The sequence below is a fragment of the Neomonachus schauinslandi genome, chromosome 16 (assembly GCF_002201575.2).
Source record: "Neomonachus schauinslandi chromosome 16, ASM220157v2, whole genome shotgun sequence".
Lineage (NCBI taxonomy): Eukaryota > Metazoa > Chordata > Mammalia > Carnivora > Phocidae > Neomonachus > Neomonachus schauinslandi.
In genome coordinates, this window is record NC_058418.1 from 9220184 (window position 1) to 9233589 (window position 13406).

At 46.4% G+C, this 13406-nt stretch overlaps 1 non-coding gene across 1 annotated transcript; it reads left to right on the forward strand.

Moving 5' to 3' along the window:
* Positions 1-1813: 1813 nt before the first annotated feature.
* LOC123323355 lies at positions 1814-1917 on the forward strand. Its single transcript, XR_006539356.1, has one exon. It is a non-coding gene; the product is annotated as a U6 spliceosomal RNA (small nuclear RNA).
* The last annotated feature ends 11489 nt before the right edge of the window (positions 1918-13406 follow it).

The following is a 13406-nucleotide window of genomic DNA, read 5'->3' on the forward strand; positions in this document are numbered from 1 at the left end:
GCCCCTCCTTCCCACCCTCCGAGTGCTGCCAATTCCCCCCACTGATAAAGAATGAGGATCCAGGGGCACCTGGGTGGCTCAGATGGTTAAGCGTCTGCCTTCAGCTCAGGGCATGATCCCAGGGTCCTGGGATCGAGTGCCGCATTGGGGTCCCTGCTAGGCGGGGAGCCTGCCTCTGCCTCTCTCTCTCTGACTCTCATGAATAAATAAATAAAACATTAAAAAAAAGAAGAAGAAGAAGGATCCAGGGGTGCCTGGGTGGCTCACTGGGTTAAGCGACCAACTCTGATTTCGGCTCAGGTCAGGATCTCAGGAATGTGACATAGAGCCCCTGCCTCGGGCTCTGTGCTGGGCAAGGAGCCTGCTTAAGATTCTGTCTCTCCCTCTCCCCTCCCTTTTCCCTCCCCTACTCCTGCGCGCTAGGAGGCACGCTCTCCCTTAAAAAAAAAAAAAAAATTACATAAATAAATAAGAACGAACCCATTCTATCTGTCCCCCTTAGCGCCCATGCTTAACACTAACATTTTGCTTATCAGCCAGGTGGAGACGGCCTTGGTTCTTTGCCCAACCGGGTTCCTTTTAAATTTTCAAAGGCAAACTTCCAGCTGATGCTTTTTTAAAAATTAAAAATAAAAATTGCACTCCCTTCCTTTGACCTCCATCCCCAACTACACTCCTGAGCCTCATGTTATTACCAATTTCTGGCCTTAGCCCCTTCCTCATTTTAAATAATATGCTTATAATTCTCTTTGATGACTTTAGGGACCCGACTCTACCATTTACAAGCTGTGGGATTTTTTTTGTTGAATGACTTAGCGTCTCAGAACTTCAGCGTGCTCTTCGCATACAACGAAATAATCACACTTCCTCTAGCTGGTACATAACAGTATTGAATAAAGTAAATGCATTTGTAAATACTATGGAAACTGGGGACTCCAGCATATTCCTTATGATCCAAATTGAGTCCATTTCCGGAAACATTTTGGATAGAAATGTTTCAGGACATAAGAACTTGGATTCTTTTTTTTTTTTAAGATTTTTTTATTTTGGGGGATGCCTGGGTGGCTCAGTCAGTAGAGCGTACAACTCTTGATCTCAGCGCAGGTCTTGATCTCAGAGTCCTGCGTTCAAGCCTCGCATTGGGCTTAAAATGTGGGGCTCGAACTCACAACCGTGAAATCAAGAGTCACATGCTCCCCAGACTGAGCCAGTTGGGTGGTCCAGCTTTTTTGGGTTTTTACTGGCTGGATCCACCAGCCTTGCTTCTTGACTGACAAGAGGTTTCATGAGCTTTCTATGAAGATAATTTAATTATACAGAGATTAATTCTTCTACTAATAATTTTTTTAAAGATTTTATTTATTTATTTGAGAGAGAATGAGAGAGAGTACATGAGAGGGGAGAGGGTCAGAGGGAGAAGCAGACTCCCCACTGAGCGGGGAGCCCAATGTGGGACTCGATCCTGGGACTCCAGGATCATGACCTGAGCTGAAGGCAGTCGCTTAACCAACTGAGCCACCCAGGCGCCCTCTACTAATAATTTTTATGATTTGGCTTTATAGTCAGTTGTACTGTTTATCTAGAGCATTCTCCTTCATGTGGCCAGGAATTCCTCGCTTGTAGGTTCAGAATTATGAATGAAGTACCCAGCTAGTTCATCTAGAAGATAGGAATGTAATTCCTCCAGGTCTGCGGTCCCTTCGGCTGTTTTGTGTAAGTGAGCGTGCGTCTCCAAGGTTGGGTCTCCTGTTGGGGTGCCAAGGTCACAAGGAGACATTGTGGAAATCTGCGTATGCAAATACCAACCCACACAGTGCTGGCTTGGATAGCACATACACTAAAACTGGACCGATACAGAGATTAGAGCAGCCCCTGTACACGGATGACATGCAAATTTGGGAAGCGTTCCATATTTAAAATAAACAAATAAACAAAAGCAAAAGCATATACCAACCCACACAGACTCCTGCCAAATTAGGGGAGGAGGGCTTATTTATATGCATGTATCCTCAGACTATAACAGCCCTCCAGCCAGTTTTAAGGGTTATCTTGCTTCAAAGTAACACACTCCCTGTTTGCTGACTTAAGGCCCTTTATCTGTAACAGAATTAATTTGCTTTCTTTAAAATTTACAGACCACTGGCCTTGGGCAATAAGGGACCAGAACTTTTCCAGGCCACAGAGGCCAGCAAGTCGGCTTGAAGCCCCCTGGGCTTTCTGACCCGCCCAAAACTCTTTTAGCAAAATGTTTCTTTTTAAGGTCACACGCAGGACTTCACCGATCTCCCTTTGCACATCTGTAAACCTTGCCCTCCTTTGCAGAAAGAACAGAGTACTCTTGCACAACGCCTGGGTATGGAGTAATCAGACCTTCTTGTGCAACCCGCCCAAACCCTGGGCACCAAGGAACTAGAATTTCTTGTACAACCTCCCAGCGCGGAGGTAACTCAGTAGCTGGTATCATGCAGTCTGCACGTAAGCCAGAAATGTCACAGACCCCTGCGCTCCCTTAACTGATTAAACCCCTTTAAAAATCTCCAGACCAGGGGCGCCTGGGTGGCTCAGTTGTTAAGCATCTGCCTTCGGCTCAGGTCATGATTCCAGGGTCCTGCTCTGCGGGAAGCCTGCTTCTCCCTCTCCCATTCCCCCTGTTTTTGTGCCCTCTCTCGCTGTGTCTCTCTCTGTCAAATAAATAAATAAAATCTTTAAAAAAAAAAAAAATCTCCAGACCAGGCAGAAACCTTGGAGTTGGCCTTTGGACAAGAGCCCGCCTTCTCCCCAAGTGGTTGGCCTGAATAATGCTCCTCTTCCTTCCCAATCAAAACTCATCTCTTGAGTATTGACCTTTCCAGGGAAAGGCAGCCAAACTTGGGTTTCGGGAACAAGACCACTCCCACTCAATACTGCTCATGCACTTAGAGAGGAGAGGGAGGAGTCCCCCCCAGCAACAGTGCACATTTACAAGGATGTAAATAAAGCCTCTGCTTTCTCGCTCTTTCACCTTCCCGATCTTTTCCCTGTGCCGTGGGGAGGAAGCCATCAGGAAACAGAGGGGCGCACCTAATAATATCCCCCGTATATTCTCCTCATACAAATAACGCTAATGGTAACAATAAAATCCCAGGAAGAAGCGTGGATGGAGCGTTCCTTTGGACAAGACACTCTATAATCTGATGCCTTGCAGTCTGTTTTATGAATTCTGGAAGTCTATCCCGTGGTTCCCTATTCCTTTCTGGTTCTCTCCAGCGGAGTTTCTGCAGCCCCTGCTCTTCTTCTAGATCATGCCGCAACTCCCATCATTTCCCACAAATGAGTCTGAAAAAGACACACAGGGTGGGTCTGGAGGTCCCTTGCAGGGGGAGTATAGGGACCCCTTGAAACCTCCAGGGCAGGGCAATATGGGAAGTCTAGAAAAAGTGGGAGTCTGGCAGGTGACTTGACAAGCAAGTGTTTCCAGCTGGGTTTCCCCTAGCGGCCTTCAGAGAAAGGCACTTGCTAGAGTCACCACTTTGAGCGTATCCGCGGTCGCATTGACCCTGAGGTTTGGAGACAGCTGGGAAGGTGGTGGCCAGATGGAGCTAGTTTAGCAACATTTCTTGATGGGCTTTTGTCTTACACAGAACTCTGAGTCTTCACGACCCCTCCCCTTTCAAAGATTTTATTTATTTATTTTATTTGAGAGAGAGAGCAGGGGGTGGCATGCCCCTCCCCTTTCAGCAGCTTGGCCTCCTCTGTTGTCATGTGAGTCCAGTAGGTTCCCTAGGTGGCGGGTAAGGGTGTCTATCAAAGTCCCAGTATAAAATCCCAGACCCAGCTCTGGGGTTGCTCTGCCCTCAGCTGCTCTGGAGCCGAGAATCGAGAACCACGGTGCCCAGGATCTTTGGTAAGGATCCATGGGACACTCGGGTCCCAAACTTCTGTCTCGTCACATCCCTAATGTACCTCTGGACCTCAAACATAATGCTCTCTTGCCTGTTCAATTCTTGGCTTCCTACTTGGTAATCATCCCCAGGGGATCTCTGACTGCACCTCAGTCTCTCCCCTGACCTGCAACTATTAGACCCAGCCCTTCCCGGAGCCCTCCCTGCCACCACCCACTCTGATCTGTGGCCCACAGTGAATGCAGCTCAGTGACATCATCTTCTGTACCCTGGTGCTAATACTCTCTCCATCATTCTCATGCCCCTCTGCTTCTCAGCTGCCGCCTTCCATTCTGAACTCCTGAGCTCAGGCTCGGAAGGACTCGCAGGTGAGAGCAGGTGTAGTGTGGAGGGAGGAGATGGTACCGTGGATGGAGGTGGGGGCTCCAGAGGTCCTAGTCTGGTCCATTCTGCAGTGGCTCCCCCAGACACAGGACCATGGCTGTGCCAGCCAGGGCCCAGGTGTACAACCCTTTGTGGCAGTGCTGTGATGAGGGGACCATCCCACCCTTGAACCTGACTCGCCTCTGTGGCCCCTGCTACCCTTTTCTGGCCTTGCTTCCAGCATTGCTGCCTCAAGCCCTTGGGCTTTCAGAACCAGGCTGTTGGGGCGCCTGGGTGGCTCGGTTGGTTAACCATCTGCCTTCGGCTCAGGTCACGATCCCAGGGTCCTGGGATCGAGCCCCGCATCGGGCTCCCTGCTCCGCGGGAAGCCTGCTTCTCCTTCTCCCACACCCCTTGCTCGTGTTCCCTCTCTCACTGTGTCTCCCTCTGTCAAAAAACAAATAAAATCTTTAAAAAAATAAAATAAAATAAAATAAAGGTTTTTCCTTTAAAATTATTTTATGACTTATTAAACATCAAAGAGGAACTTCTGCTTCAGGAAAAATGGAGTAGCACACTTCCTGTTGCGCCCAGCAAGAAAGTACAGGGATGCTCAGCTCCTACTGTGGGTTGCCTCTCTCTGGAGGCTCTAAGGGAGAATTCGTTGTATGTGCTCTATTTGTTCTTCTGGCTTCTGGTGGATGCTGGTACCTCCGACTGCATCTGCATTGTTCCAATCTCTGCCTCTGTCTCTGCATGGCTTTCTCTTCTGTCTCTAGTCAAATATCCCTCTCCTTCCCCTTTCTAAGTGTGATTGTATTTAGAGCCTACCTGGATAATCCGGGATAATCTCCCCATTTCAAGATCCTGAGCATAATCACACCCACAAAGACGTTTTTGGGGGTCGTTTTGCCATGTAAAGTAATACTCACAGGTTCCAGGAATTAGGACGTGGGTATCTTTGAGGAGGACCACTTTTCAGCCTACCACATCCATTATATTACACAACCTTTCAAAGATACAGTAAATGCAACAGTCCTAATCAATTGAGAGGTTGAAACAAGAAATTAGTAAAAATCTATCTAATTTATGGAGTGTCAAAGGGTAGAAGAATTTGATAAGAGGGCTGATCTTAGGTGAGGCCAGATCCAGAGGCTCAGCAATATTATCACAGACTCTCTGTCTCTTCTCCGCCTTCCAAAGAGTTGACCACACTAATTGTGGCTTCCCTCATGGTTGAAAACTGGCTTCCAGAAGTCTCCATGTATATAGTTAAAGACCTCCAACAGTGTCCGCTATCTTCCACTCCCTCCCCCTCTCTGCTCCCCAAAATGACCTCTTAAAAATGCAAAGCGGTGGGCACCTGGCTGGCTCAGTCCGTGGAGCAGAACTTGAGGCTCTTGATCTCAGGGTTGTGAGTTCTAGCCCCACAGTGGGCTAGATTACTTAAAAATAAAAAACCTTCCTTAAAAAATAAAAATAAAAATGCAAAGTGGATTAATGTCACTCCTTACATGCTCTTCTGTGGCTCCCCAGTGCTCACAGCATGAATCCAGACCCTTACCAAGCCAGACAAGTCCCAGGGTAGTCTGGTTCTGCTGAGCTGGCTCCCCACACATGCTGGTCCTTTCCACCCCAGCAACAACAACCTTCTTGTAGCCCCAGAACATCACCCTGCAGCTGCTCTTCTCCATACCTTTAGTCACGCTGGTCCCTCTGACAGAACAGCCCTCTCTCTCTCTCTGCACCCTGGCTGATTGTGCCTATAGGTGCTGTGTGATCAACATAAAACTCAGTAACTCTGGGCTCTTAGTTCTTCATGGGGTGGTTGCCATTGCCGTTATGAGGAGCAAACCACTCCCTGGGACAGGGCAGGCCCCCAGGAAAATCACAGAACAGGACCGTTTCGAGGCTAAGAGGCTGTCCTATTACTGTTAAGGTTGGGGAAAAGCGTGCCAAGGAGGGTGGGGACAGATGGGGCGGCGCGCCCTCTGGCGGTGAAAGGAGGGAACGGCGGAGAAGGATGCCGCGCCTTTTCCCAGCACCAAAACCAAGCCCAAGGTCAGAGCTGATGATGATGCTCCTTGGGGGCCTGCTACCTGTCAGGCCTAACGCTAGCCGCGCCACGCACGTGAAATATAGTATATCTGGAGTTATTTTAAATAGTTATGTTTCTTTGTTTACTGTGTGTCTTCCCCACTAGAAAGTGCATAAAGGGACTCTTGTTTTATTTACCGCTGAATCCCCAGCACCTGCAACAGGTAGAGCGGGGAGCCTGCTTCTCCCTCTGCCTGCCGCTGCCCCCGCTTGTGCTCTCGTGCTCTCTGTCTCTGGCAAATAAAGAAAATCTTTTTTTTTAAGATTTAAAAAAAATTTTTAATAAATATTTTTTTTAAAAAAGAGGAACAAGAACAAAAAGGTATTCATCACATGACTTAATCACAACTGACTGACAGATTCAACAAATGTGGGAGAAAGCTGTCCCCTTCCCCCACCGCCCCACCTCCCCTCCAATGGCCCAGAGTGAACCATGGTCTTTGGCAGGAAAAACAAATCCATTTTGAAAGTGCACAGTCACTTGGTGTGGACTGTTGCTTTGCACATATCCTCCTATGTTGTCTTTTTGAAGCTGTTTTTGTGAAGACACAAAGACGTATTTTGCCTAGCAGCTGTTAGCTGAATGTATAACTTTTCAATATTTAGTAATAGGGCATATAGGCCTCCATCTGTACTCTTTTTTTAAAAGATTTTATTTATTTATTTGAGAGAGAAAGAGAGAGCACAAGCGGAGAAAGGGCAGAGAGAGGGAGGAGCAGACTCCCTGCTGAGCATGGAAACCAATGCGGGGCTTGATCCCAGGACCCTGGGATCATGACCCGAGCTGAAGGCAGATGCTTAGCTTAACCGACTGAGCCACTCCGGTGCCCGGGGGCTCTATCTTTACTCTTGTGTGTGGGGGGGGAAGCATCTGAGGGGCAGCCCTGTTGCTTACAACAGCCCTCTGAGGGCAGAACTGTCCTTAAATGCATTTCACAGATGGAGAAACTGAGGGTGGCTTAGAATGTGATCTTCATATGTATCTATCACCAGCTATATGCAAGGAATTGGGGATATTATAGTATGCGAGAGGGGGGAAATGGTAGCCCCTTCCTTGTTATTCAGTGGGGTGATGATACATCCTGGATTTTTTGGGACAGTCCTTGTATGCCTACTGACCCAACAACAGCTCCCTCTTTCTCTCTCAAGTGCCACGATCTGGACAATACTTATGAACCTCACTGTATAGTAGGAGAGACAGAAATTCATCAAAGAATTGCACAGGTAAATTAATAACTATGCTTGTGATAAATATGAAGGAAAGGAAATGATGTGGGGAAGGAACTAGGGGAATTCGTCACCTCTGAGGAGGTGACAAGGGAAGAAAAGTGACAGTTAGGATGGGACAAGTGAGGGGGATGAGCATTCCAGGCTTGGGGACGTCAAGGGAAAAAATGAAGATCCTGCACTGTGTTTTAACCTTGTCTTTGCTATAATCAGCATTTAATTTGACTTCTTTCATTGTTGATACAACAATGAAAGCCAGTGTTTTTTGCTAACTGCAAGATAATCTGAGGAGTTTTTATAATGGCTGAATTAATTACGAGATCAAAGAAAGGCAGTTGATGAATTAAATATTTAAAAATTCAACTTCCTAAAACATACAGGGAGTAGATCTCATTTCCTATTTAAAAAATACACTAGTAATACAGTCTCAGGATTAGAGGTAATATAACAATTACCCACTGAAGCTCTTGTAAATGCTCACAAGGGCATGTCTCAATTTTAGGCTGACAAGATACAGAATAAATACAATTCTAACAAGGGAAGACTTCACACCACCTGACTAATGATTATATTCTTAGTATCGGCAATCTGATGTGTAAATATCCCTGTCTTTTTATAAAAGGCAAGCTGAGTGTTTTGTAATCTTAAAGGTAAGGTACAAAGGTACTGAATTTCTTTTTTTTTTTTTAAGATTTTTATTTATTTATTTGACAGAGAGAGAGATAGTGAGAGAGGGAACACAAGCAGGGGGAGTGGGAGAGGGAGAAGCAGGCTTCCCGCTGAGCGGGGAGCCTGATGCAGGGCTCCATCCCAGGACCCTGGGATCATGACCTGAGCTGAAGGCAGTCGCTTAACCGACTGAGCCACCCAGGTGCCCAGGTACCGAATTTCTTAAGCTTCCTCTATTTAAAACTCGTATATACTGCAAAGAAAGTCCCCTGGGGACAGGGTATCGAAGTATCCTCAAGGGCATCGAGAAGGGCAGGGAAAGCTAGGCGACTCAGGAAGAGGGTCTCAGGAGTAAGCCAAGTGAGGCTAGGTTGACGGCAGGCCATGGTAGGTGCTTGGGACTCATCCAAAGAGTCATGAGAAGCCACAGAAACTGTGACTCACTTTTGAGGGTGACCTGATCAGATCTGAGCTTGGGCCTCATAGGAGCTTAGGTGCATGCTGGGAAGTCACCAAGGAGTTGGGAGCAAAATCCAGGCGCAAGATGGTGACTGGACCAAGGCAGGGAGAGTGGCAATAGATAGGAGCAGTCTAATTCATAAGATATTTAGGAGATAATAGCAACATGACTTGGGGGCGAACTGGATATTTATCAGTCATTCAGGATTTATTGAGCACCTGCTATGTGCTGGGCTTGTTCTGGGCACTGGAAACAAGAGGAGAGAGAGTAGAGGTTGGTCAAGGATAGTGTTCTCACACATGGCTTTTGTAAGTGGAAGACAATCATGGCATTCCTTGGGGACTCTTGGAAGAGGGCTGATTATGGAGGAGCAAATCATAAACCATTTTGGGAATCTTGCATTTGAGGTCCCTGTGGGACATCCAAGTATCGATGTCAAGTAGGCAGGTGGATACACGGATGCAGAATTCATCTGAAAGCTCCAGGCTAGGCATAAAAATCTGTAAGTCATCTGCATTTCAGTAGCAGCTGAAGCCATGACCTGGATGAAATCACCCAGCAGAACAAGTATCTTATGATGGTCAAGGAAGGAAGAATGGGTCAAAAAGGGAGACAAAAAGACCAACTAGAGAAGCAGAAGGAAAATCAAAACAGTCTTATGACACAGAGGCTGAGGAAAGTGAACCTTTCAAGAGGGATGTGGTCAGCTATGTCAAATACTGCCTGATTGCCCAAGGTCATCCAGCTAATGAGTGGCAGGGCTGAAATTCAAAAGCCAGATCTAGCTATTTAATAAACAGTGCCAGGACAAATGGCTAGCCATTTGGAAACAAAATTAAACCCTTACCTCACGCCACATGCAATTATAAATTCTAGCCGAGGTAGAAGTCTAAAAGTAAAAACACAAGATAACAATATTTTTTTAAATAGAAAAAGTCTTACAATCTTGGCATGTTAAGGTCTTCTTAAGGCAGGACAGGAAACACAGAAACCATAAAAGAAAGAAATAATTTTTTAAAAATAAACTAGAGGAAAATGTTTGCAGCACATTTGACAGACAGTGTTAATATTCCCCATATACAACGACCCAACAGGAAAATTGAGAGATTCAAAGAGATGAGCAGACAGTTCACAGAAGATCAGTGCAAACAGCCATAAATATGTAAAGAGACAACCGCCTCTGATGCTTGAAGAAATGCAAATAAAACAATAATGAGACATCATTCCTTGGACGGTAAAGCATTTTAAAACTGATTCCATTACAAGGGAAAAGAAATACTAAAACTTTTTTAGTATGGTATTTGGCAATATCTATTAAAATTTTTTTTTAAAGATTTTATTTATTTGACAGAGAGAGAGACAGCGAGAGAGGGAACACAAGCAGGGGGAGTGGGAGAGGGAGAAGCAGGCTTCCCGCGGAGCAGGGAGCCAGATGCGGGGCTCCATCCCACGACCCTGGCATCATTACCCGAGACGAAGGCAGATGCTTAACGACTGAGCCACCCAGGCGCCCCTCTATTAAAATTTTTAATGTAGCTCTATTTCCTGATCTGGGTGCTGGATGCATGGTGTATTTGTGGTGTGAAAATTAACACAGTTCTTCACTCTTTTAATTCTATAAACTCTATTTAAAAAGTACACTTGCACATTTTTCTATATGTATGTTATTCCTTAATGCTTTCAAAAAGAACAGAGACACAAAATGTACATACCCAAAGACTCAACAATCCCAGTTATGGGATTCTTTTCTTCATTTTGCAAATTGATAACGAAAAGGTAAACAACCCATTTTATTTTTTTAAGATTTTTTTTCTTAAGGCATCTCTACACTCAATGGGGGGCTTGAACTCACAACCCTGAGATCAAGAGGCTTGCGGCTCCACTGACTGAGCCAGACAGGCACCTCCAGCCCAATTTTTTTCAAAAATGGACAATGGGGGCACCTGGGTGGCTCAATCAGTTAAGCGTCTGCCTTCGGCTCAGGTCACGATCCCAGCGTCCTGGGATCGAGCCCCGCATCAGGCTCCCTGCTCAGCGGGAAGCCTGCTTCTCCCTCTGCCTGCCACTTCCCCTGCTTGTGCTCTCTCTCTCTCTCTCTCTCTCAAATAAATAAATAAAAATATTTTTAAAAAAATGGACAGTGGACATGACAGGCAATCAATAGAAGACAAATCCAAGTGGGCAGAAAACATAGGGGGAAAAAAAATCTCCTGGGTGGTCATAAAAATGCCAGTTAAAATTACCAAGAGATATCGCTTTACACCCATAAATTTAAGAGGTGATAATGCCCACTTCTGGGGTGCATGGGGGTTCCAATACTTTACTGGTAGAAATATGAATTGTTAACAGCCTCTGGCGGAAAACAATCTGGTAGTAACTATTAAATATGTAGAGTCTTTGACCTAGAAAGTCTGTATTTATCAATTATAAGTGCTCCAGTATGGATGGCTGGATGGCTGATAATATTTTGTGCAGCAGGGGGATGGGATGAAGAACAGCAAAGCTTCAAAAAAAAGCAAAGATTCTGTCAAAATGGCAAGCCTATACCATGAAATACTATGTGACTATTATGAAGATTCAGTTAGAATTAGTTGTGTTCACCTAGAGAGAGGCACATGGGATAGGAGGTCACGAAAGGCAAAGTGATGTGTGTGATTTGATTTTGTTATTTAAAAAAAATATATAGGGGCAGCTGGCTGGCTCAGTCAGTAGAGCATGAGACTCTTGAGCTCCTGATCTCAGGGTTGTGAGTTCAAGCCCCACGTTGGGTGTAGAGATTGCTTAAAAACAAAAAAACTCGAAAAAGATAATAAAATAATTACTTAAAAACTAAAAAATAGGGACACCTGGGAGGCTCAGTCGGTTAAGCGTCTGTCTTCGGCTCAGGTCATGGTCCCAGAGTCCTGGGATAGAGTCCCGCATCAGGCTCCCTGCTCTGCAGGGAGCCTGCTTCTCCCTCTGCCTCTGTCTCTCATGAATAAATAAATAAAATCTTTAAAAAAAAATGTATACGGTCTTATATATGTTTGTAGGAAGCAGACCATGATTTAGAACTCCATCTCTGGGTTCCTGGAAGCCTGTGGCTAAACCCCAGCATCCCCACCTTCTCCCCATATGTGATAACCTCTCTGGGCCTCAGTTTTCTTGACTATAAAAGGGGTTAATAATAATATCTATCTCACAGACCCGTTGGAAGCATGTGAAGTGAAAAGGTGCTTAGCGATGCCTAGTGTGTCATTCCAGATCACAGATGTAAGCATGATCTCCGGAGCATGGACATCACCTTGGAGAAAATCATGCCACACTGTTAGTGAGCGCTAGCAGGCAGAGCCCGAGGGGAGTGGGACACAGGGGGTTAACATTTTGTATCAGTTTGACTGGTTATTGAGTTCCAGTGGCCTTTATGTGGCACCAGGTGCCAGACCTCTTGGAAGGGCTCGACCTTTATCCACCCCCTTAATTCCTTAGTTCACATCAGCCTTCTGAGTCAGGTACTTTATATTATTATCCCCATTTTGTAGGTGGGGAAAACTGAGGTACAGAAAGCTCACTTGCAGGAGCTCACACACTGGAATGGGGCCAGAATTCAAATGCAGGCAGCCTGGTTCTGAATCCAGGCTGTGGACCACCAGGCCCTACTATGTCCCCCTCTCCCCGCCTCAGTTTACTCGACTGCAAAATGGGCTTCCCACCACTCAACATCTTCAGTTTGCTGCAAGGGTTAAGCGACCTCGGGCTTGGGCCTGGGAGAAGTGGTTTTAAAATAGGAGTTTTTGATTCTTAAATACAGAGATCAAACTGGCAAGAGGGGAGGTGGATGAAATAGATAAAGGGGATTAAGAGGGGGCGCCTGGGTGGCTCAGTTGGTTAAGCCACTGCCTTCGGCTCAGGTCATGATCCTGGAGTCCCGGGATCGAGTCCCACCTCGGGCTCCCTGCTCGGTGGGGAGTCTGCTTCTCCCTCTGACCCTCCCCCTTCTCATGCTCTCTCTCTCTATCTCATTCTCTCTCTCAAATAAATAGAATCTTTAAAAAAAAAAGGGGGGGATTAAGAGGTACAAACTTCCAGTTATAAAATAAGTCACAGGGATGAAAAGTACAGCATAGGGAATGTAGTCAACAAGATCACTACTGCATTGTTTGGGGACATTTGGGGGCCACACTTATCACGGTGAGCACTAAGTAATGTACAGAACTGTCGAATCACTATGTTGTACACCCGAAAATAACATAAAGTTGTATGTTAATTACACTTCAATTTAAAAAAAAGGGGGGGGGAAGCTTTTGTTACCCCGGTCCCTCCAGGAGAACGACAGAGGAGGCTCAGGCCCCCAGCCCCTGTGTTAATGTTCCCGGTGAGTTGTTCAAAGCCCCACTGAAAGGAGAGACAAAGCTGGGCAGGGCGCCAAGCCCTTGCTCTTCCAGAAACCACAGGGCGAGATGGCCAGAGGCCTGTGCAACCCTCCCCACCCTGACTCTCAGCTAGGAGAGAGTCCCCTTGGCTTTGCCATGGGCTCCCCACTTCCCCACCTCACCACACCGCATCCTGTTGCAGTCCTGCCAGAGAAGGAAGCGGAATCTGGGGTCCAGTGTGACCTGCCTGTCCCGCCAGGGTGTGAAGCAAGGCCCTCCCCACCGCCCGGCCCCAGCAGATAAAGGTGGCCTGGGCCAGCGGCGAACTCCTAGCCGTCCCTGCCGGCCTCACCTGCC